This window comes from Canis lupus, chromosome 5 (assembly GCF_011100685.1).
Source record: "Canis lupus familiaris isolate Mischka breed German Shepherd chromosome 5, alternate assembly UU_Cfam_GSD_1.0, whole genome shotgun sequence".
Classification (NCBI taxonomy): Eukaryota; Metazoa; Chordata; class Mammalia; order Carnivora; family Canidae; genus Canis; species Canis lupus.
Window position 1 is genome coordinate 35,222,237 of NC_049226.1, and position 24,616 is coordinate 35,246,852.

The following is a 24,616-nucleotide window of genomic DNA, read 5'->3' on the forward strand; positions in this document are numbered from 1 at the left end:
ACCACTCTCTTGCACCAGACACAAAGATAAACTCAAAATGGATGAAAGATCTAAATGTGAGACAAGATTCCATCAAAATCCTAGAAAAGAACACAGGCAACACCCTTTTTGAACTCGGCCATAGTAACTTCTTGCAAGATACATCCACGAAGGCAAAAGAAACAAAAGCAAAAATGAACTATTGGGACTTCATCAAGATAAGAAGCTTTTGCACAGCAAAGGATACAGTCAACAAAACTCAAAGACAACCTACAGAATGGGAGAAGATATTTGCAAATGACATATCAGATAAAGGGCTAGTTTCCAAGATCTATAAAGAACTTATTAAACTCAACACCAAAGAAACAAACAATCCAATCATGAAATGGGCAAAAGACATGAACAGAAATCTCACAGAGGAAGACATAGACATGGCCAACATGCATATGAGAAAATGCCCTGCATCACTTGCCATCAGGGAAATACAAATCAAAACCACAATGAGATACCACCTCACACCAGTGAGAATGGGGCAAATTAACAAGGCAGGAAACAACAAATGTTGGAGAGGATGCGGAGAAAAGGGAACCCTCTTACACTGTTGGTGGGAATGTGAACTGGTGCAGCCACTCTGGAAAACTGTGTGGAGGTTCCTCAAAGAGTTAAAAATAGACCTGCCCTACGACCCAGCAATTGCACTGTTGGGGATTTACCCCAAAGATACAGATGCAATGAAACGCCGGGACACCTGCACCCTGATGTTTATAGCAGCAATGTCCACGATAGCCAAACTGTGGAAGGAGCCTCGGTGTCCAACAAAAGATGAATGGATAAAGAAGATGTGGTTTATGTATACAATGGAATATTCCTCAGCTATTAGAAATGACAAATACCCCCATTTGCTTCAACGTGGATGGAACTGGAGGGTATTATGCTGAGTGAAGTAAGTCAGTCGGAGAAGGACAAACATTATATGTTCTCATTCATTTGGGGAATATAAATAATAGTGAAAGGGAATATAAGGGAAGGGAGAAGAAATGTGTGGGAAATATCAGAAAGGGAGACAGAACGTAAAGACTGCTAACTCTGGGAAACGAACTAGGGGTGGTAGAAGGGGAGGAGGGCGGGGGGTGGGAGTGAATGGGTGACGGGCACTGGGGGTTATTCTGTATGTTAGTAAATTGAACACCAATAAAAAATAAATTAAAAAAAAAATACCCTGACTCAGGGCTTGATCCCAGGACCCTAAGATCATGAGCTGAGCTGAAGTCAATTGCTTAATCAGCTGAGCCACCCAGGCACCCCAAAATATATTTACTCTTCCAAATTCTTTTTCTTTTTGCTACTCTGTGTGGGTGAACTCCACTGCTCTGTCTTCAGGTTGCTGATCTGTTCTTCTGCTTCATCTTCTGTCAAACCCTGCTAGTGACTTTTTCATTTCAGTTATATTCCTTAGCTCTGTGACTTCTGTTTGGTACTTTCTTACATTTTCTGTCTCTTTGTTGAAGTTCTCACTTCACCCCATCCTTCTGCATTCAGAGAGCATCTTTATGACTATTACTTTGAACTCTTTATCAGACTGATTACTTATCTCTGTTTTATTAAGGGTTTATTTATTTTTTCCCGAGATTTTGTCTTGTTCTTTTGCTCGGAACATATTCCTATGTTTTATCCTCTTACTGGACTCTCTGTGTTTGTCTCCAGGTAATATGCAAAACAGCTGCCTCTCCCAGTATTGAAGGAGTGGCTCTGTGTAGGAGAGGAAACTTATCTTTCAACCTTGGCCTAGCTCTTAGTTGTCTCTTGTACTTTTGTCATGGTCAAAGTAGCCTGATTTATTCTTGATAGGTTGCAGTAAGTTCCAATTGTTGAGGGTGTGCCAAGTGTGTTCCAGAAGGAGTAATCTCAGTTAGTACCTAGTTTCAGGCTGATTGGAAGCCAGGTCTTCAGGCAGCAGCTTTTAACATATGTAAGTAGATGCAGTCCTGTGGAACTGCAATTATTGACCTCTGGGAGAGGTCAATTATTGACTGGGAGATCTAGTGGTATCCCCTGGATGCCAGTTGAAAGAATCAGGGCTTCAGGCAAGTATATAAACTCTTTTCTGGGAGGTACCAGCAAGCTGTGGCAAAGCCACAGGAGACTATAAAGATGGTATCTTTCTGCCTATATTCCCTGAGAGTGCCTTTGTAACCCTTAAATGTGTGGCAAACCTGAAGCCCCTCCACAAGCATATGGTCCTTTTTCACAGGCAGAATGGGTGTGTGTTTCAGTTTCTGTGCAGTGAGTGCCCTGAGTGGGCTCTAAGCTGTCTTTTTTATTGTTACAGTCCCAGGGGGCCCAGGAACACAAGACCCCTCTGGCTGCCAGAGACAGGTGATCAATAGGTGTTTCCTAAGTAAACACACTTTCCAACTAGTTTTAGCAAGGCCATGGGAGAATGTTGAGAGTGGGGCATGTCCACAGCTTTATTGAGGCAAGGGGTGAGCATGGAGACAGTGCATGCTCTTGGCTTTAGTGAGGCCAGGAAACAGCACTGCGGGCAGGGCACACCTGTGGTAGAACCAAATTCTTGATGCCTCCCCACCAGCACCCCCCCACCTTCAGATCTTCATTTTGTAAATGGCACCACCAATTCTCCCATTTTCTCAATCCAAAATGCTTGAAATCATCTTTGACCTATTTTTCTCTTCTATAGTTAATTCACTAACAAATCTGTTGCTTCCACTTTTGAAATAAATTCATAGTAGGGTCACTCCTCTCCACCCTTGTGATTAGCACTGAAGTCTCTCACCTGGACTGTTCCATTTGATGCCTAATGGCATCTCAGATTCCACCATTGTCCTCCTAAATTCTGTTTTCTCCATAGTAGCCAGAACTGTTCTAAAGGAAAAAAAAAAAAAAAAAAAGGACACCGGCATGGCTCAGTGGTTGAGCATCTACCTTTGGTTCAGGTCATGATCCTGGGGTCCTGGATCGAGTCCTGTATCGGGCTCCCCACAGGGAGTCTGCTTCTCCCTCTGCCTGTGTCTCTGCCTCTCTCTGTGTGTCTCTCATGAATAAATAAATAAAATCTTTAAAAACAGAAAAAGAAAAAAAAAATCAAGACTCTCCAGTGGTGCCAGAATAAAGTCCCATGTCTAGCTTCATCTTCCTATAAGGCCCATGACCTCTCTGATCTCGTATTCTACCTTTCTCCCCTTTGCTCATTCTACACCATACCTACTGACTTCCTAGGTGTTCCTCCAACATACCAAGCATGTTTTTACCTTTCCCAGTGGTTTTTCTTCTACTTGGACTATTCTTTCTCTCTGTGTGACTTGGTGTCTCACTTCCTTTAGGTTACTCTCAGATGACACCCTATCCTAAAGACTATACTACTCTATCTGAAATAGTACCCCATTTTTCTTTCTACCCTTTTAGCCTACTTTTTTTTTCTCATAAACACTTCTCATTGTTTAAAATTGTATATTTATTTGCTCTTTTTTTGAAGAAGAAGAAGAAGACTCCATGCCTAGCATATAGCCCAATGCAGGGCTTGAACTCATGACCATGAGACTAAGACCTGAGCTGAGATCAAGTCACACGTCCAACTGACTGAACCACCCGGGTGCCCCTTTATTTGCTCATTTTAAAATTTTCTTTCCAATTGAATGTAAACTCCATGACAAGATAGACTTTCTATATTTTTACCCATCACCAGATCCCCAACACCCTGAACAGCCTGGCACACGGTAAGCTTTACAATAAAGATTTGTAAGGTGAATGAACAAATGAACAAACTCTTAGCTTGGTATTGGCTTAGAAAATGCTCTCACAAAATGATGTTCATTACCATAATTGTGGTCCTTTATGGAGAAAAAGGACAGAATCAGTGGGGGAACACCAACACCTGATTCTGGTCCTAAATGAGACCTGAGTGGAAAAAAACTTAATTTCTTGGGCAGTTTCATTGTCAGTGTGAGTCAGAAGTTGCTTTGCTGACCTGGAAGCTGTAGTGTCATGTGACCCAGAAATTACTGCCACCCTCTTCCTGGTAAATAGTTTTGTCTTGCTACCTAAACCCCTTCCTCATTTGGCTCCCATTTCCCTGTTTCTGCCTGGGGAGCATTTCTTTGAAATGACCCTAACATACCATCACTCAGTGATGACACCCCAGAGCATAACGCTTTCCTGTGGCTGCAAGACGGTGCTACTGCACCTTTCCACGGAGTCTGTTAAAAGGCATTTATCACAAATCTGGGCATGCTCTGAAATTAGTTCAGCTTAGATGTTGGCCCTTCTTATCTCTGCAGATAAATAGATACAGCCCTGCATATCACCTGTGGGAAGTGGGGCCTTTGATCTCCGTGGGGAAACCTGCTTTATAGCTCTTTTAAAAATTGAATTATGTTCTGTGTAAGTGTGCTTTTTAAGACATCATCATCTGTGGAAAGAAGCAGGATTCATTTATCAGAAAGGAGATTTTAAGTTCTACAATCAAACAGATATTGAGTGCTTTCTTGGTTGATAATGTAGTACTTGTGTTTGATAAAGTCCAAATACCTGATCAAAAGCGGCAAGACAAAAGAGGAGATTGAGAAACACACACATACAGGGGGGCAAGGTGGGGCAAGGGAGAGGGAGGGAGGGCCTCAGGCCTGAAGAGAGGAAGGGAGAGGGGGAGTGAGTTAACCCTTCACATTTGAGGACAGTGATCCCAAAGGTTCAAGCTGATGATTGACATGGGAGCTACTGTTGCTTCTGCCCCAAGCTGGTGAGCTGAGAACGAGGAGCAGAGTAAGCCTTGCTCTTTCCTCTCTTCATTTTCCTTTCTTTTGCTTCCCCCCTATCTGGGAAGAACATAATTTGCTAGAGAGGCTTTGGCAGCAGCCTGGCCCAACTACCAAGCAGCAGCTTGGGATGGGCAGAAACTTGGGTCCCCCCCAGGAGTTACAGGTGTTCCCCTGAAATCTGAGAGGTGATGTGACTTGTCGGGTCACAGAGTGGATTGAGGGCAGAGCTTAGCTTCTGCAGATGCTAAGCTTTCCTCCTCCTGCCCAAATGTACTCACTGGAGATTTTCAAACCGTACTCCCTGTTGGGGAGGAAGGAGGTGAGGTGGTGATTCTCCAGGGCCCCTGCCGAGGAGCGGGGGTGGGGAGCATGGAAGGGGATCAGGTTGCTGTGACTCTAGGTGCCCCATCCCATCTTCAATCAGAGCAGCTCCACTCAGTTTTGTTTTCTATACTGTGCATCTGTGGAATATATTAACAGAAAAGATTTGAAACAACTGCAGATTTAGGGTACATTAGAAAGACATATTGAAAACTAGAGTACTTCAAAACACAGATTCTGGAGCTGGGCTACGTGGGTTCAAATCCCAGCTCTAGCTCATACTAGTTTTATTTCCTTGTCTGATAAATGGCTGTTGAAAACAGTAGTACCCCATAGCATATTAAATGAGTGGAAATCTGTACAGCACACAGAAAAGGCACACTCCATGGCAGACACCTAATAAATGGTAGTTGTTTTTAACCCTGAGATGGGGAACCCATGATAGATTAAGCAGCTGCTGCTAACTGCTTATCAACTGGGAAGTCAGAATTCCGTTTAATGATTAGTTCTTCCAATCCAACCATTTCATCCTTTTTTTTTTAATTTTTTGTTTATTTATTCATGATAGACAGAGAGAGAGAGAGAGGCAGAGACACAGGCAGAGGGAGAAGCAGGCTCCATGCACCGGGAGCCCGACGTGGGACTCGATCCCGGGTCTCCAGGACCGTGCCCTGGGCCAAAGGCAGGCGCCAAACCGCTGCGCCACCCAGGGATCCCCTATTTCATCCTTTAATATTGCTGCTTGGTCAAATTAATGAAGACATTGGATTGAGTTAGTCCTTTTGGTTGGAAGAGAGACAAAACACTCTGGCCAATTCAGGAAATAAGTAAAATGGGATGGGGGTGGAGTGGCTATTATAAGAATGGCACAGGCAAAAGGAGAAGATGGAAATCCCAGAAAGGGACCAGGGAGGATTCTTGATCCTCAACTTGGTATGAAACGATTCCTAGAGCCTGGGAGTGGAACATGAGTCTGGGACCCACATCAACTTCAGGGTTGGGTTTTGCAGTAATGGGCCATCCTTAATGTGGCTCAGCAACTTCACTGTCCATTTATTCTTGTGTCCCTTGCTGGCTTATTCACTCAGCCACTGTGTCTTTCTTCTCTTCTATATCATTCTGCCCATCTCCCAATCTCCACTCTCTATTTTTTGCTCCCCTCCCGTAGCGAATAGCCTCATTACCCTGATCAAATTCCCAAGAGAGCATATTTGACTAGTCCAGCTCCTTTTGCTCTCCCAGACCACACCATAGTTTGCTTGCCAGCCCAGGATAGACTGTTGGGGGCGGGAGGCGGGTCCACCAATACCCATCATTGTCCAATCAGCTTTGGCAGAGCTGGGATGTTGGGGGGTGTGGGGAGAAGGGGGGAGAACCAAAACTGCAGACACAGCAATCAGCATGGCTGCGGGTGGAGCACTTGTCCATAGACCATCTACAGGGCAGGCCCCAGACACTGACTTCCCTAATGCAAAATTGCCTTTATTATATAGGATAATGAAGTGGGAAGGTCTGCAGGTCTCCCTCTAGGGAGAGGTTCCTGTTCGAATCTCTTACTGCCATGAAGGCACCTCCACTCAATGGGCAACCTCATTAATTCCCTTCAAGCCAAGTGCTCTGGAGGAAATAAATAGCCCTGAGTGTCACTTTTGCAAACCCAGACATCTGATGGCTCAGTGAGGCAGTACTCCAATTTCTTCCCTGATGTAGAAGGAGACCAGTTATCCAAGACAAATCTCTGAGGAAACAGATTCCCCAAGTTTTTGCACCAGCTAAATTTTTTTCTATTTACTCTTGAATGCCTCAGTTTAGATAGTATGGTAAAAGAATGAAATAAAAGAACAAAAAGGTTTATTTGACCTCAGAGTACACAAAATTGTGTAAATTAATTCCATAAATAACAAGATCACCCAGGCAAGCTTTTTGTAGCCACTTTTTTGCATTTCTGCTTTGCCTTCTCCTGCTCCTTGCTTGGAAATAGCAGCCTTGGACTGCAGCACACACTCAGACTTCACCATCTGCCTCCCACTCCAAAAGAGGGGTAGGAGAGGAGGGCGCATTCAACAGATGGCAATAAACAGGTTTTGAGCATCTCCTGGGCATCAGGCACTGGAGGTAGATGAATGTAGTAAGCAAAACAGAGAAAAGCCCCTGCCCTCATGGAGGGCACACATTCTAGTGGGGAAAAAAGACAGTAAACTTGATGAGTGAGAGAAACAGATGGTTTCCAGACCTTACTGCAAGGACCTTGGCTTAACTCTGAGTGAAATGGAAAGCCACCAGAGGATTTGAGGTAAAGGACTGATGTGGGTTTTTTTCCATTTTAAGAGTCACACTCGGGCTGCTGTGTTGAGAATAGACTGTCTCATCCTCCTGGGGGATGGAGGCAAGGATGGACACGGGGAGACAACTGAGAGGCCATTGCAATAATCCAGACAGAGATTTATCTTACTTTCCGTGCGCTGTTGCATCATCACTTGGATGTAAGGAGAGCAGTGGAGTGAGAAAGTGCTTCCCTCCTCTAGTCTCAACAGAGCTGCTGGAGAGACTCTTAAAATGGGAGTCAGATCATGGCAGTCCTTTGCCTGAAACCCTCCAGAAGCTTCCCACTGCACTCAGCATCAAGACAAAGTCCTTAATTTCAGACACAAATCACCAAAGTTCCAGAGAACTCTGGTGTGGAGGGCCCAGGCACTCTTTTTGTACACCTACAAGTTCCCCTTGGGTTACTCAGGTTTCTTGGAGATCGGTAATAGCCAGGGTCCTTCCACTCAGCTAACCCTCACTCTTTCCCAGTGGTTGGCTGACCCCAGGGTGGGGTGCTGAGGCCAGCTAACTTTTCAGGATAATGTCTGAAATAATTCAACAATAGGATTTTAAAACTGGAAGAGATATAGTCTAGCCTATCCTCAACCCCCAGCTCATTCTACAAATGGAGTAACCAACCTAAAAGGAGGAAGTGCCCTGATAAGTCATTGTGTGACTGGGTGATAGCTGGACCTCCTCTGGACATGATAGCTTAGCTCTGTGCTAACATCTTCATACAATGGGACAGGAACTTGCCTTCCCTACCAATTCCACCTGCCTCACAAACCCCCTTCTCTGAGTAAGAACCATAATGCTCTCCTCAATAGCTGATTCATTCTTGTACCTGCTTACATGTCTGTCTATCCATCCATCCATCCATCCATCCATCCATCCATCCATCCATCCTTCATTTCTAGTGGGTATTTGTGTTTTCCTTTCCCTTCCCTTTAATACTGGGATTTTCCTCTGTTGAATTCATTTATTCTCTGTTCTTCTCCATGGTGTTTGGGTGGGGTTGACCCCACTCACAGCTCTAGCCCATCTGACTGACTACAGGAGTGAGTTCAGAGAAAGGTATGTACCCCAATATAGGCTAATGAAAGTGATCCCCTCCATCCAGAACATATGCTACCATTATTGGAAGTCATTCGCTTTCTTCTCCCAGACCATGTGGTATGAGGACATGCATGCTGTCTAGCCAGAGTTTCTGGGCCACTATGAGGAACCTAAAGATGACACTAACACCACATAAGACAGGAGAGAGACAGAGACAGAGATTGATTAAGGTCTTGGATGAGTTACTGGATCAAGACTCATTTGAAGTTAAAATTATTTCTGAATATCCAAGATTTTTTAGCTACTGCATTCTTTTTTTGGTTTGTTTTAGCCAGTTTTAATTGGGTGCTTAATTGGGTACTTTAATTGGGTTGATTGCAACCCAGAGAATCCTGACACACCGTTCCACTAGCTAGCATTTATGGAATGACTGCCGTGTGCTAGGCTCTCTGCCCAGTAAGCACCAGTGAGCCTGGTGGAGTTGATTATGCAGGGGAGCAAAATTTGCTACCCTAAAATGTATCTTTTTGGAATCTGGATTTTTTTAGGCTATTTTGAAGAAACAGAAGACTCTTCTCCCCCTTCCTGTAACTGCCTACAAGAATTTGGATAGAATACCTGCTCCAGGAAGGGAGCTATCACCACAGAATACTTCAGTATAGTATGAAGCTAAGTATGATGGACTGGGAGGAATGTAGCAAGGCTGGTGTGATCAAAATCCTATGTCCCAGTGTTTCTGGATGGCCTAGCAAACATTAGTTTACCAAATATTCACCTTTTCTATTCTTCCTGTAAATAACTTCTCTTCCCTTTGTAGTCCCATACCCTCACCCCCTGTTCCTTAATCCAGAATGTCACATATACCCCGTCTTTGGAATCTCTAATATTTATACGGATTCCCTGTATGTACATAATTAAATTTTATTTTCTTTGGTTAATCTGTTCTTATGTCAATTTAATTCTTCGACCAGCCCAAGGAATCTTGAGGCATAGAGGAAAATTTTTCCTCCCCAGTAGGTGCTGTCCACACTGCCAAAAACCCATTGAAAAGACAGATCACATAAGCAATTATAATAAAGTACGGCCATCCTATTGTTAAAAAACAGGGTGGTTGGTATGATTAGCCCTATTTTTTTTAAAAGTGCTATTTTCAGATCTTTATGTATGCCTATGCATAGAAAATATATTAGAGAGAGGTATGATCTTTGAGTGCTGTGGTAATGCAATCTGTTTCTTCCTTTATACTTTGCTTTTTTTCCCTTCCCCAACGAACCTTAATTACCCTAATAATCAAGATGGGAAATGCTATTAAAATCAAAATGCTAAGCATGATAAGCATTACACTGGGAGAAGCACCGGATGCTGTTAGAGCACTTAGCAGGGACTTGCCTTTGGCCGTGATGTAACTGTGTAGGGAGCTGTAGAGAAGGCTCAGGGAGGCTTTTTTTCTGCATAGAGACCCACCTGCCTCTGCCTATATAGGCTGACCCTCTGTGAGGCCCTGGGAGTGTGAGCTGGGCAAGGGAAGCCAGCTTCCCGCCCCTTCCTTGGGCAGTCTGGAGCCTGGGTCCCCTGTACTGGCCAGGAAGGGCATCTCCCCAGCTCATTTTCCTGCACTGCCCAGTGGAGAGCTGGTTACTGGAAACACAAGACACTTTCCTCCCAGGGCTGCAGAGGCTGAACATTAAGAAACCATTGCAAATAGAGTAATTGCTCAGAATGAGCATTAGTGTCCTATTAAAAAGAGACAGCTGCTGGTGGCTGTAACCTCTAATTCAGCAGCGTTTCCTGAGAACCACATTAATGCGATTGGAGCTAATTCCTTCCTTGCTGCCTGGGGGCCAAGTCCAGGCTCCTGGCCCTCAGTCTCTGCAGACAACCAAGAATCTTTCACTCCATTTCCCGGCAGGGGTGTCCTGGGGGCCCGGCCCGGGCAGCAAGCTGACAGCAAGCACTCCGCAAACTACTGCTGATTGTCCACTCCTGTGCTTGACTTTGGACTAGGGGCTGAGGGCTGGGGGTATTGGAGGTGGAGCAGACGATGCTTATTGAGTGGCAGTGTCTCTGAAGCATTTGACATTTGTCTAAAAAAGCCGAGACAACTGTGCTAAGAAATGAAAGATTTGAAGAGCAGTACAATATCGGATGTAGGAGAGAGTAAAAGGGGAATGAGTTGGGAACTGACCCAGCCTTGTATGGTGGGGGGCAACGGGGGGGGGGTAGATGGAGGAAGGTTCTGGAAAGGCTTCCTGGACGAGAGGAGATCTGAAGAATGAGCAGGAATTAACCGAGAAGGAAGAGCCTGTAAGCAGAAGCTTGTAGGCAGCGGGAAGAACCGAGCTGTTGGAGAAGTAGGCAGGCTGGACGCGGAGAGGCAGGTGGTGGTGGATAAAGCAAGCCTGTCTCCCTGCCTGCTGCAGTGGCATTGCTCTGCCCCCCTTGGGGACTTCACGCCAACGAACAAATGACGCCACCAAACGTCTCCCAGCGTCTCTGAGCTTGTGGCCTTGCCCTCATCCTCTCACCTCACTGGACGGGATGGAGTGCCCAACTCTCCCTCCCTCTCCCCTTAGGCCAAGGACTGGCCACCGCCTTTCTTTCCAGGACCACCAGGGCAGCTCGGTTTCCCGGATCAACAACCAGATGGGGCCTAGGCGAGAGCCCTCAGGTAGTGCAGGAGATGGGCCAGATGAGGCCTCATCTGGTCCCACCACCAACCCCTGGAGCGGGGAGCAGCCACAGGCTGCAGAGTCCTGGGGAGCACAGCTGCCCTCTGCTTGGTGCTCTGAGAGATGGTTCCCTAGCAACGGCACGGGCACAGGCTGCCCTGGGGGAGCGTGGGGTTTGCACAAAGGGTGGAGGAAACAAAGGGTCCTTGCACGCTCATTGTGGGGCACCATGTGTTTGCTCCAGGGAGGCCCTGGCACCATGTGCGCCCTCCTCCCCGCAGGGACAACAGTGTGGCCTCTGCCCTTCCCACTGGGAAGTCGGTTGACACATGGGTCTCATAATGCTGTGCCACAGTATGGAGTTTAAAACATGCTTCTTGACCTCCAGGAAATTTTTTTTCTTTTTAAAGATTATTTATTTATTTATTCATGAGAGACACAGAGAGAGGCAGAGACACAGGCAGAGGGAGAAACAGGCTCCCTGTGGGGAGCCCGATGCGGGACTTGATCCCAGGACCGGGGATCACCCCCTGAGCCGAAGGCAGATGCTCAACCACTGAGCGCCCCAGGTGTCCCTGTTTTTGTTTTCTTTTCAATCTAGTCTGTGAACCCCACACTTACAGGAAGGCAAGGAAACAGTATGAACATCCCATAAAATAGGAGCACATGGGAGGAAGGACTGGGCAGTCTGGGTTGCAGGTGTATGGAGCAGATGGGCGGCCTGGACCATGTCCTCCTGTGTGGGGGACACTTGGCCCCCTTACGGCCCCATGCAGAACAGTGTCCCGCTTTACAAATGAGGAGAGTGATGCTCAGAGAAGTGACGCACATGCCCAAGTATATTTATGCTGTGACAAGTCAAGGATTTGTTCCCCCTTTTCTATCAGCCCAACTGGCTGCCTTCAAATGCCCCCAGACTCAGGCTACTGAGATACCAGCCTTGGAGCCTCCTCACATACCTCCTGTCTCCTCCACTTTTTCAGAGAATGTGCTCTCCTGGGCACCAAGTCTGTAGCTAGGACTTGGGTCAGGCCCCAGACTTGGGACTCACCCCGACCATTGGGGCTGTCTAAGGTGTTGTGTTTCCGCCCTGAAGCCTGCACTCTGAGGCCCACCTAGGGGACAGGCCAGTTTGTGGTTGGGTGCTGCTGGGTGAAAGTGTGTGAGCCACCTTGGATAAAGAAAATAATTCTGGGGGCCCCTGGTTGGCTCAGTAGTTGAGTGTCTACCCTCAGCTCAGGGTGTGATCTTGGGGTCCTGGGATCGAGTCCTGCACTGGGCTCCCCGCAGGGACCCTGCTTCTCCCTCAGCCTGTGTCTCTGCCTCTCTCTGTGTCTCTCATGAATGAATAAATAAAATCTTTTTTTAAAAATAGAAAAAGAAAGAAATCCAGCAGGAAATGTGGCAGGGAGGAAATGTCCCCGGGGAGGATTTTCAAGTGATAGGTATCGTGTAGTTAAGAGCACGATCGGGGCGGAAGGTTAGAAGTCGTGGCTGGAGACAGGTACAGGAGGAGTGTCTTTGCGTCGTGGTCCCCAGCCATGTTTCCTACAGAGAAAAGACTTAGAGAGGCATTCTCACCAACCAGGGCTCTGCCTTTTTGAACTTGCAATAATTGTCTCAGTTGGCTGATCCTCCTACAAGGAGAAATGATGAGTGTTGAGATGAGGAAGGAGTAAGGGAGCCCTCCCAGGTTGGAGCATGAAACTGGAGGCGTTCCGGTTGCTGACATGAATGGACACCTGTCGGCCCTTCTACTGCAGGCCTCTGTGTGGGAAGCCAAGCTCTGCGTCCCCTTCTGATTTCTAGCCACTTCCATGCTTCCAGCCAAGGGCACGGGCTCCCCCCTGAGGACTTCGAGTCTCAGCTTTGCCAAATCCTCTCTGTGCGACCTTGGGTAAGTCACAGAACCCCTCTGGGCCTCAGTGTGGCCCACCCATTAAGCAGAGATGATAGTCAACTCTGCGTTTCAGGATTGCTGTGAGGAGTAGATAAGATGGCATAGGGCGCCTTTCTTCCCACCAATGGAGAGACGTGTGTCTGCGTCCAGGCTGCAGGGCGAGGCGAGGGCACAGGGAGGGAGTGTTGTGCCTCCCGAGAGGCCGCCACCGCGTCCAGCGCTCTCCAAGCCTGGCCGTTCACTCCCAGGCCGGACGGGGGCCAGCTCCCTTTGTTCCTTCCTGTCTGCTCCCTGCGATGTCCTTAGGCTCCCGGCAGATGCAGAGCCGGTGCTTGTGGCCTCGGCCGGCCTCCCCCGTCTCGGGCCCCAGGCCCCGTCACCGCTCAGCTCTGTGGCTGGGCCTCGATGGTCTCATCTGTAAACCGTGGTTGGGGGGATGGGGGGGAATTGCCTCCCGGAGACAGCTTCCCACCTCCTTCCCATCACATCCCTCACCCAGGTGCTCTCAGCCCGGGCTGTCCAGTAGGATCTCTTGCAAATTGTGACCATCCGGCAGGCCCCGAGGGCCTCTCCTGCCCCCTTCGGGCTCCACGGTCTGAATACAGCCTGGGCTCCGGGGGTTCCAAAAGGCACCCCACATGACTCTTGGACTGCACTTGGGCTGAGAACCACCTCAGGCTGCTGGGCCACCTGCAGTGCTCCCGTTCTGGCCGTTGTCACCTGTCCAGCTTCACGACAACCCCCTCGTTGGGCCCCCCCACCTGCTTAGAGATGTGCTGGGCGGCTGGCAGCATCCCCAAAGGAAGGCGCCCTCCCGGGCCTCCCAGGCCTCTGCCCTGATGCCACCTCCTGCCCCTCCTGCCATAGCCCATCCCTTTCTTGGAGCCTTTCCTGAAGGGTTAGCACCCTTGTGCATCCCCACTTCTACTCCCGTCCCTGCAGGTCATTGGTGCATAAGGATCCAGGGCTCCCAGCTCTGGAGCCCCTGCCCCCACCCTGCCCAGAGCCTCCTCTGCTTGAAGTGCCACCCGCTCCAACCTCCCTCAGCTCTTCTCTGTCTCCCCAGGCTCCCCGCCCCACCCCCCCACCCCCACCCCTGCCCCCACGGCTCCTGGTGTCTGCTTGCTGCCGATCACCCAGAAGGCTTGTTTGTGTTTGTTTCCAGCTTTTCTTGGGGGCACAACTGAGAATTAAAAACTGTACATACTGGGGCACCTGGGGGGCTCAGAGGTTGAGCATCTGCCTTGGGCTCAGGTCGTGATCCTGGGATCCTGGGATCGAGTCCCACATCTGGCTCCATGGATCAGGCTTCTCCCTCTGTCTGTGTCTCTGCCCCTCTCTCTGTCTCATGAGTAAATAAATAAAATCTTAAAAAAAAAAACCCTATATATATATTTAGGGTGTACCACTTGATGATTTGGTATCTGTATCCACTGTGAAATGATCATCATGGGTGGGCTAATTACCATATTCGTCACCTCACAAAGCTACCTTTCCCCCTACCTTTTCCTGTTTCGGTGGTGAGGACACTTAAGATCTACCCTCTTAACAAATATCAGGTAGGCAATACACTATCCCTAGCTAGAGTCATGCTATTGTACCTACGAGCTCCAGAATTTATAAGGGGTTAATATGCAAAACGTGTCACGAACTCATACAGTTTGATAGCAACAAACAAACAAAACCAATGATAATAATAATAATAATAATAAATAAAACACCCATGTAATTTGATTTGAAAAATGGGCAAAGGACCTGAACAGAGCTTTCTCCAAAGAAGACGTACGAACGGCGACAGGTAGCTGAACAGATGCTCACCATCCCTCACCATCAGAGAGACACAAATCAAAACTGTGATGCGACATCACCTCACACCTGTTGGACCGGCTCCCGTCAGGAAGAAGAAGGGTCATCGTGCCCGTGACGATGTGGAGAAAGTGAGACGGGTATTAAGATACAGATGGTCGGCCCCATCCTTAGTTGGCGATTCAGTGGGGAGAGGGGAGGAGCTGCAAGTGTGCGAGTCTAACACCTCCCCAGCCGATTGACGGTCACACTTTGGAACCTGCTGCTTTAGAGCTGAGTTTCTCAACCGGGGCAATACTGAGATTTTAGGCTGGCTGATTCTTTGTCCTTTTTGGGGGGACAGGAGGCCGTCCTGTGCGCGTTGTAGGAGCGGCCTCCCTGGTCCCTACCCACCAACTGTCTCCAGACATCGCCCGTCATTCCCTGGGGGATGCAGGCACCCTGGTTGAGAACCATCACCCTAGACTCTGCCTTGGGGCTGGGATTCTGGGGGAGCCTTGGCAGGCCCACTTTCCCGACTTTGCAGCCTGCAACCCTGTTTTTCTAACTCAGGGTTCCTTGGAGCCCAGCAGAGCCCATTCATCGGCATGTTGTATATGCTGCTTTCTTGCTATAATCGCCCAGGTGAGTGGCTGTGACGCAGGCTATCTGGTGTGCAAAGTCTGAGCCTTTTACTCTCTGGCCCTTGACAGGAAATGTTTGCTAACCCCTGTGCAGACCCTGAAGGGGACTGATGGACTGGGTTGGGATAGAAGGACCCGGGGCCTGTGCCCCCTGCCCCCACCTTGGCCCACCCTGGTAGATGTGAAAGAGGAAGGGTGGGAGGTGAAGGGGCTTCTGGGCATGGGCCCCAGGGCCATCAGGGCCCTGCCGTCCACGGTGGGTGGATAAGGGAGTCCCTGCTTGGCGGGGCTCCACCTCCTGGCTTTCCTGGATCTGCCAGCCAGGCCCCGGCCGAACAAGCTGGGGGCCGGGCTGGGGATTTGCTGGGGATTTTCCACGGCTGCCTGGCTCATGATCAGCCTGATCTCGCCTCACGTGGACCAGCCCTGGCCTCTGCTTTATCTACTGGGTAAACAAGCGCTCTGCACGCAGCCCCAAGGGAAAGGAGCCATCGAGACTGCAGACTCTGGGGTCGACAGGCCCCCCGTGCAGTGCTGTGTGGACACAGCATTCAGGGCTGACACTTCAGTGGGAAGAGGGCCACTGGGGCCACTTGGGAGGAACAAGGATCCCTTATTCCTTCATTCGCCGGGGAGCTCCTGAGTGGGGGAGGGCCATACGAGGCACCATACGAGGCACCGTGCAGACACCGTGCTTGCCCTCCTTTGATCTACCAGCTTTCGGGGAGACAGTGGAGCAAGGATGCTCACCCTGGGGGAGCCCCAGGGGTGATGGGAATACAGAGGAGGCAGACAGCAGAGCGGGGTGGGAGTGGGGCCAGAGAGGAGGGGGAGGAAGGACACCTGGTGCCTGTGGATAAGCCATGACTCTACTCAGCGAACGAGCCGGCCAGCAGCACTGCTGGATCCTGCGCACACTCAGCCTCCTCCCCGCTCCTCCTGACCATCCCAGGCGCTCTCTCCTCTGCCAAGGGGTGGTGGTAGGCACATGGGCTGCAGCTGGTTCTGGATGGTTGCTCTGCATGGGCACAGGGCGGGACCGTTTGGCATTCCTTTCCGTGTTCCTTACTGCTAACCTAGCGCCGAGCCTCGCCCGAGGTTCTCGGGAGGAGACGTGGAGGAATGAGTGGCATCCTAGCGCCAGTGGAGACGAAGGGCCTCGGGGAGATGTGGCCCCTGACACCTGTCCAGCTTTTAACAATTTGCAACACCTTTGGAACGGTAGCATGTTAATCCCGCGGGCAAGGCGAGGTCAGCCAAGTGGGTGGTAGTGACCAGTCAGAGCTCTGGGGTGGTGAGCAACAGAAAATGGCTGGGGCTGATTTAGCCAAAAGGGACAGGTCCAGGGAAGCTTGCAGACTTAGCAAAAAACCGGAAGACCAGCCCTCTGGAAGGACACTCCAGGGAAGGAACGTGCCTCTGTCCAGGGCGACCAAGCAGAATAAATGGTTCTTCGTGCTTCTGCCCACGGCTCCAATCCCAGGGATGGTGTCCGATGGCTTAGCTTAGGGCAGAGGGCCCACGTCCCAGGCTGACCCCTGTGTGGATCCACAGGCCTCTCTGATCACAGGGTCCTGCCCTCGGCTCATTCTCTGCCTCGGCTCTGCTTCCGCTTACAGCCAAATCTGTGTCTCCCCACTGTCCCTCAGCTTGGGCACTAGGACCGTTGTGCTCCTAAGTCACCCACACTAGCAGCCGGGAGCCTGTCCTCTTCTAGGGCAGGCCACCAGCCAGCACTGGCTCGACCGATTTTGCTTGGTAGCTTCCCCTCCATTCCGGTGAGCATGGCCGAGGTTCAGGCCCTCAGCGTCTTTACACGGGCTGCAAGCTCCTCCCGAGGCATCTATCCTCTGCTCCTGTCCACGTCTGACCAGCAGCAGAGGGGACTTTGCTGATCCTGCACATCTGATCCTACTCCTCTTCTCCTCAGAAAGCTTCACACCACCTCTCTGCCCACGACCGTGGCTTCCAAACATCTGTGACCTTGACCTGCAGTAAGAGACGTATTTTATGTTGCAATTGATTTTTATAGTGCACTTGTTTCCATAAGTGAAGCCCAGTTTCCGAGAATTGATACTTAACCTGAGTTTCTATCCTAGACCACTTTTTAAAACTCCTGGCCAGGACCCACTAACCTGATTTCATGACCCACGGCTGAACCATCATCTGAAGACATTGGCTGAAAGATGAAGCAGGAACCCCTTGGAATGGCATGGAAGGCTGCTTGGTGACTCAGGCCTCCTTCCACTTCCACAGCTCTGGATGCTGTTGGTCTCTGTTTCTTTGAGTTCTTCTGTGCATCCCACCCCGGGCCTCACTTTTGTGCTTCAGGGCGTATCCCACACACTCTGCCTGAATTTGTCTACCTCCCCTTCTTCACCTCCCCTGCCCACCTCATTCTTCAAGATCTGTCTTCTCTCTGTGAGTTGGATGTGAGAGTCCTCTGTGCCCTAAGAGCAGCACCTTGGGGGGTGATACTGGCATGTGCTTAGGTGTCTACAGCTGTGTGGGGACTACCTGCCTCAATATTGTATACATTTCCAGACCTCACCATCGGCCCTTGAAGTCAGAGTCTTTGACGATGAGGTTGCATGGAGTGCCTGGGCGATGTAGTTGGTTAAGCATCCGACTCATGGTTTTGGCTCAGGTCATGATCTCGGGGTTGTGAGACTGAGCCCTGAGTCAAGCTCCACGCTCAACGTGGGATCTGCTTAAGATTCCCTCTGTCCCTCCCTGGCCCCTGACCTCTCACAATAAATAAAAAATAAATAAATAAAATCTTTTTTTAAAAAAAGCAAAAGATGGTGTGACAAATCTACATTTTTACTTAACTACCCTGGCTGGTTCTTAGGCACGTTAACATTCATGTCTGACACGACTGGTCCGGAGGCCATCCAGTTCCTCCAGGCTTTAGGCAATGCTGTTTGTTGATGCACACCCTGGGTAATGGCCATCCAGACTCTCCCTCCCTCCCCATGTGTAGAGAATTCCCTGCCACATCGTCCTGGTGGGAGACAAAGCCCACTTGCTTTCAGAAGATGAAAGGTCTAGATACTGCCCTCCAGTATCCTGGCAGTGGGGACATGGGCATGTGGCTTTGTCTCCAGCAAAGATTCCCACCCTACCTGGGACTTTGAATCAGGAGCTGGTGACTCAGAGAAGCAGAGACAGGGGAGAAAGCGTTTGGGTGATGGCACCTACAGGATCCAGTTCCTGGAAATGGCATGAGCTCTGCCTGTCAGGGTCTGTCAGGAAATGGAAAGTACTGTCAGATGGAGGGACTAAAGAGAATTTAATAAAGAGACTTTTGACCAAGATGTGGGCCACAGTAAGAGAAACTGGTTAGAATTGTGATTGGTGAAGCAATAGGATGGATAACAGGGAAGAAAGAGTGACTCCCTACCTCCTGTAGGTCCAAGAAACAAGGAAAGGGAGCTACAACTAGAAATTGCAGGCCGTGGCCTTCGGTGGGTGTGGGGGACACAACATGGTGACCAGGCAGGGTCTTTCTCCTCCACCCTCTGGTTTCCAGTCAATACTTCTCAGGGCTGAACCCAACTGGAAGCCAGAGAGCAAGGTGGGGGTGGGGGGTCATTGATGTGTCCATAGGGGTTGAGTTTCTAGAGGATGGAGTGGGGTGGGAAAGAGTGGATCAGGAATGAATGATAGAGAGCATCCAGCACCAAAGCCTATGTCATACTTCCTGTGGTCTCCTAGGAACACATAACATACATAGCGGCTCACGTAATTCTCAGAAGAAGCGTGGATACTGGCATCACACCATTTTCCAGAGAGGCACCGCGAGGTTAAATAACTCCTCCAATGTCAGCATGAGAGTAGCTGCAATTCAAACCCAGATAATATGAATCCAGATTCTGTGTTCTTAACCGCTCTGCTGAGCCATCCAATAAACTAGCTATACATGGCTACACCCACTAGCTACACATGACTAAATATAAATTAGTCAATAGTAAACAACATCCAAATCCAGTAATTCCCCTGAGGCACATTTCAAATGGCTCACTACCTATGTGTGGCTAGTGGCTACCATCTTGGACAACACGGATAGAGAACGTATTCATCCTTCCAGACAGTTCTGCAGTAGAGCTGGACACTTTAATCTGCACCATTTCAACTCCCTAATGCCTTGCAGAACACATTTCCACACTCTCCCATCAGTGGCTGTGACGTTCCTGGGCCAAAAAGGACAGGGGTCAGTCTGATTTGAAGATTTCATTGCCTTCTCAATGGCTGCTAGATGATGTGGCCTCAAGCCCAGCTCAAGAGATAAATCTGAGATGGTTTTATATAGGCCATGCCCTTTCTACAATCCCTATGCTGTCCTGCCCTCTCCTCTCAAAATGGCAAGAATATCCCATAATAAGCAGCAGCACTTAGATCAAAAGAGACAGGGGATATGGCTGGTTCCTCAGCACTCTCCCCTCCACCCCACTTCAGAGATACTTGTCCTCAGGGCTTATGAGATGCTGGCACCCAGTGATATACAACGTCCTTCCATCAGCCCCCAAGAGACAGTCGCGAGTTGGATTTCATGATCCCTGCCTCTTGACACCGATACGTCATCTCCGAAATGTCCAGCATTAGTAGATAAGATAAATGCTGGAGATGATGTAAATCCTACCTACCAGATAGGCTGAAGGTGAGGTCTAGCTCTGTCTAAACTGTTGGGACATCATGGAAAGGAATGTGAGTCAATATAAGGTGACCCTCCCTTCACATAAGGAGATGCAGGGTCTTTGTAACCTGTAAAAGCACTTTCTGGGAGAGGAAGCAACATGTTAGAACTTCTCTACCTCTCAGCAAGCATTAGGGCCAACATTTTATACACATTGTCTCTCACCCAATCCAATGTGCATTGACACGTGTGTGATCATGCCATGCATGATCCTTGTCCAGCACATCTGGACATTTTTGCATCTTATTAAACAATAATAGAGGCTATCCTTCATTGCTGCTCATCATGTGCTGAGCCCTGGGCATGTTACATGGGTTACCTCACTTCTCATGACAGTAGCAAGATGGGAAACGTTATTATGCTTGCTTTACAGGCAAGGAAACAGGCGCAGAGGAATCGAGTACCTTGCCTGAGGTCACAGAGCTGGTTTCACAGCAGAATAGGACTATAACTAAATCTGTCTGACTTTCAAACCCATACCTATCCTGCCATGGTGCTATTCTATACCAATATCCTGCAAACTAGTATGATTTTTTTTTTTTTTTTGAGGGAGAGAGAGAGAGCACAAGTGGGAGGGGCAGAGGGAGAGACAATCTCAAGTAGACACTGTGCTGAGTGCAGAGCTTGATGTGGGGCTTGATCTCACAACCTTGAGATGACAACCTGAGCCAAAACCAAGAGTCGGATGCTCAACCAACTGAGCCACCCAGACACACCAACTAGCATGCATTCTTTAAGGGATTTTCTCCACCAGCCTAATAATATATAACAATAAATAGAAGTGGAACTGGACTGGTTGAAATGGAAGCTCCTAGTCTTACCTGCTCCTATACCCTGGCTTTCTCCCCTCCTACAGTTCCCCTGCATCCCCTCCACAGGCAACCACTGAATCAGCTCAGGGAATGCCTCAGACTTGGGAAGGGCCAGTTTGGAAAATACTGCCTATGCACCCTTTTAACAGACTGCACCGTATGCACCTTAATGCATATGGCATCATTAATGCAGCCAACTGCCTCCTGCTCTGATAAGCAGTCTTGATGATACATTTTGTACACATTCATGATTCTTTCCTGGATAAAATTTCTGGAAGTGAAATGTTTGGGCCAAAAATGTGCCAGTTTTAACACCAGATTCTCCTTCAGAAAGATTTTACTCCGTAAATTCCCATCTGCAGAAACAGGTTCTGCACATTCTCCCCCAAACTGGGTATTACTATTTAAAACCAATTTTTGTCAATGCAAAGGTACATTGCAGTTGTTTTATTGGGTTTTTTTTTTGTTGTTGTTGCTAAAGAACACATTTTAAAGTCTGCCAACTACTTGCCTTTCTTCTTATGCATCTCCTTTGCTGTTCATATACTTTGTTTTATTTTTTCCCTCACCTGGGGCAGTGATCTTTCATTATCTATTTGTAAACTTTATTTATAATGTAGTCATTAATCCTTTATGTATCATAATGACTGTAGACTGTCATATATTCATATCTGTTATATGTGTCATGTAGAATATGTAACATTGAATTTTATCTTTTATATATGGTGTTTTTGATTTACAGAGTCTTACATTTTGACCATGGGCTTACATTCTCCTCTCTTTTAATTCTTTCTTTTTAAACCTCAATCCTTAATCCACTGGAAATTTAATTGTGAACCAACAGCTAAAATTTAAAACATAAAAATGGGGAACCCTGGGTGGCACAGCGGTTTAGCGCCTGCCTTTGGCCCAGGGCGCGATCCTGGAGACCCAGGATCGAATCCCACGTCGGGCTCCCGGTGCATGGAGCCTGCTTCTCCCTCTGCCTGTGTCTCTGCCTCTCTCTCTCTCTCTGTGTGACTATCATAAATAAATAAAAATTTAAAAAAATAAATAAATAAAACATAAAAGTGAACTAACTCCTCTGTATAACTAACTTTATTTCATTTTCTTGTCTGATTGCAATGGCTTGAACTTATCAGAATGGTGTTAAGATTTAGCAAGATGGTTCTCGACCCTGGGTAAAGTTTGACCACCCCCGCCCCAGCCCTCAGGCACATTTGGCAATGTGTGGAGACATTTTTGGTTGTCACAACATGTGGTGGGTAGGGAAGTGTGTGTTCTGCTGACATCTAACAGCTAGAGGCCAGAGTGGGGGGAGAGGGGGCTACTACACATCCTATATCGCACAGGACATTCCCCCACAGCAAAGAATTTTCTGGCTCAGGTTGAGAAGCCTTGTGTTAACTATTAGTGGAATTAGCAAGTCCCTTTTATGTCTTGTATTTTCCCCGTTGCAAACTAGAGCTTCATTTGTTAAAGGCAGGTTGCCTTAGCGTCTCTGTGACGATCCCTCTGGAATGCGCCTACCACAAACAGAGGGATGCAGGCAGTGCCATAAAGAACATAGATGCCTGGGTCGACATGGAATAAAGAGAGGAAAGCAATGCAGACACAAATCACACATTAACAGTGTATAGTGTTGCTTCCCATCTCGAGGTATAAGAGCCTCTTTGGCTACCTTCCTGTTAATTCTCTCCTGAGACTTAAGACCACCATAGGTTCAAGCACCACAAGACGTGTTCTGCAAGGACATGGACTTTGGAGTCATGAAGACCTGGGATCAAATCAGAGCCCAGTCACTCCCTGGCTGTAGATGTGAGACCCTGGGCGGGGTCCTACTTCCCAGGGTTCTGGAGCCTGGGCTCCCTTATGGCAGACACTGACCTTGGGTGTCATGAGGTGAGTCCCTAGCTCAGGATCTGGAACATGGTCAGTGCTTATTTAGCATCTGCATGGAGTCCCAGGCACATGCAATCCCTCTCAGGTGTGATGAGCAACCCTTGTTCCCGAACAGCTCCCAGGAGCCTGAAACCCAAAAGAGGAGGCCAGCTGCAAGCCCCTGGCCAGTGTTTTGTGCTGGTTACTGAGATAGATCATTTTATTATCACCACTGTACAGATGAGAAAGCTGAAGCACAGAGGTTAGTACCTTGCTCACCGTTATTCAGCTAGTAAGTGGTAGAAGCTGGGTTAGAGCCCCCCCCCCTTAGCTGCTTAGTCATGCTGCCTCTCAGTCCCTCCCAAGCCCCCACCAGCAGCTCAACTGAAGGAACCTGGCCTGGCCACCCCACCTCCAAGGCTCTTGCTGTCACTCCTCTCAGCGAGGTCACCAAGCCTGTGTTTCTGGCCTGAGGCCCGCAGGGAAACACTGGCTGGATGCTGAGAAGGGGATGGCATTCCACCTGCAGCCCTTGCTCAGAGCAGCTGCTGGGGCTGCCACCAGTTGGCAGAAAGAGCTCTTGGCTCAAGTGCCGTCCTCAGAGGGCCTGACACTTTCCAGCATCCCGGAACTGTCCCCGAGGAGCCCTGGTGGCAGCTTCATGGTCTTGGGAAATGTACTTAACCTCTCCGAGCAGCCTCAGCTGGCATCTGGAAGGAGATTCAATTGCATGGTAATGAGCCTGAATCCTGCAGAGCCTGCCCTTTAATCACCAGCTGGAAAATGCAGCCCTGTAAGAAGCAGGCGGGCCAGAGATCGGCCACGACCTCATTAACCTAATCCTGTTAGACTCCTCCGCTCCCCTTAGCTCAGCTGCAGCGCTGCTGGGAAGTTGAGCTTCTGGAGCAGAGGGCCCCTCGCCCAGGGACGCTGCATCCAGGCGAGCTGCGCCGTGGGGAGGGTACACGCGTGGCCTGGCTGTCGCAGGGGTGCGGCAGAAGTCCTCAGGGCTGGGTCTCGAGAGACACCTGTTGCCAGCCATGTGGTGCCGCATCCCTCTCAGTGGGAGCCCCACTGCCAGCACAGTCCTCGTCCTCAACAGCACACTGGGCTCAGCCCCTTCAGGGCTTTGGAGTTAGCCACTGCTCCCACAGAACATCATTTAATCCTATAATGGCACTGCTGTACCATCCACATTTTCCAGAGGGAGGAGGCTGAGGCTCAGAGTAGTCAGGTGGCTTCCCCAAAGACGCACAGCAGCAGCACTGGCTTTGATCCAGCTTGGGCTAGCCCCAAATTCCACGCTTTTGGAATAGCTACAGAGACATCAGGATACGTTAGTAATATGTTCCTGTGACATGTCTGTGCTTGTGGCTTAGAGCTTGTAGTGTGTGTTGGGGGATTGCCAGAGGCTTGAAGCCCTCGTCTCTCCAGGACAGAAGAATGAATCTTCCCAGCTCTGAGTGCTTAGTGGGGTTCTGGCCTCCTGCACTGCGGGTCTGTGGAAAGAGTGGGACGTCAAGCTATTGGTGTCCTAGGGACCTGGCTCTGTGGGACAGTCTGAGCAGAGCTGCCCCAGTCACAAGGCGTCCTCCTGTGCATAAGATTGTATTTCCCCCAAATGGCCACATTTTGTATTGTATTATATTTCCAGTTCCACAGATGCTTCTAGAACCTTGCCACTCCCCCAGGGAGGAATCGGAGCCTGTTTTCCCTCCCCTTGAGACCTTGTCAAGGACTGGACCGTGGGGGACAAATGTAGTGTGACCTCCAACATCTGTCCTAAAAGGC

General features: G+C 49.0%; 1 long non-coding RNA gene across 1 annotated transcript; it reads left to right on the forward strand.

Annotated features, from left to right (window-relative positions):
• The first annotated feature begins 16,328 nt into the window (after window positions 1-16,328).
• LOC119872011 lies at window positions 16,329-18,199 on the forward strand. Its single transcript, XR_005358868.1, has 3 exons — window positions 16,329-16,657; window positions 17,367-17,430; window positions 17,536-18,199. It is a non-coding gene; the product is annotated as an uncharacterized LOC119872011 (long non-coding RNA).
• Window positions 18,200-24,616: the final 6,417 nt, after the last annotated feature.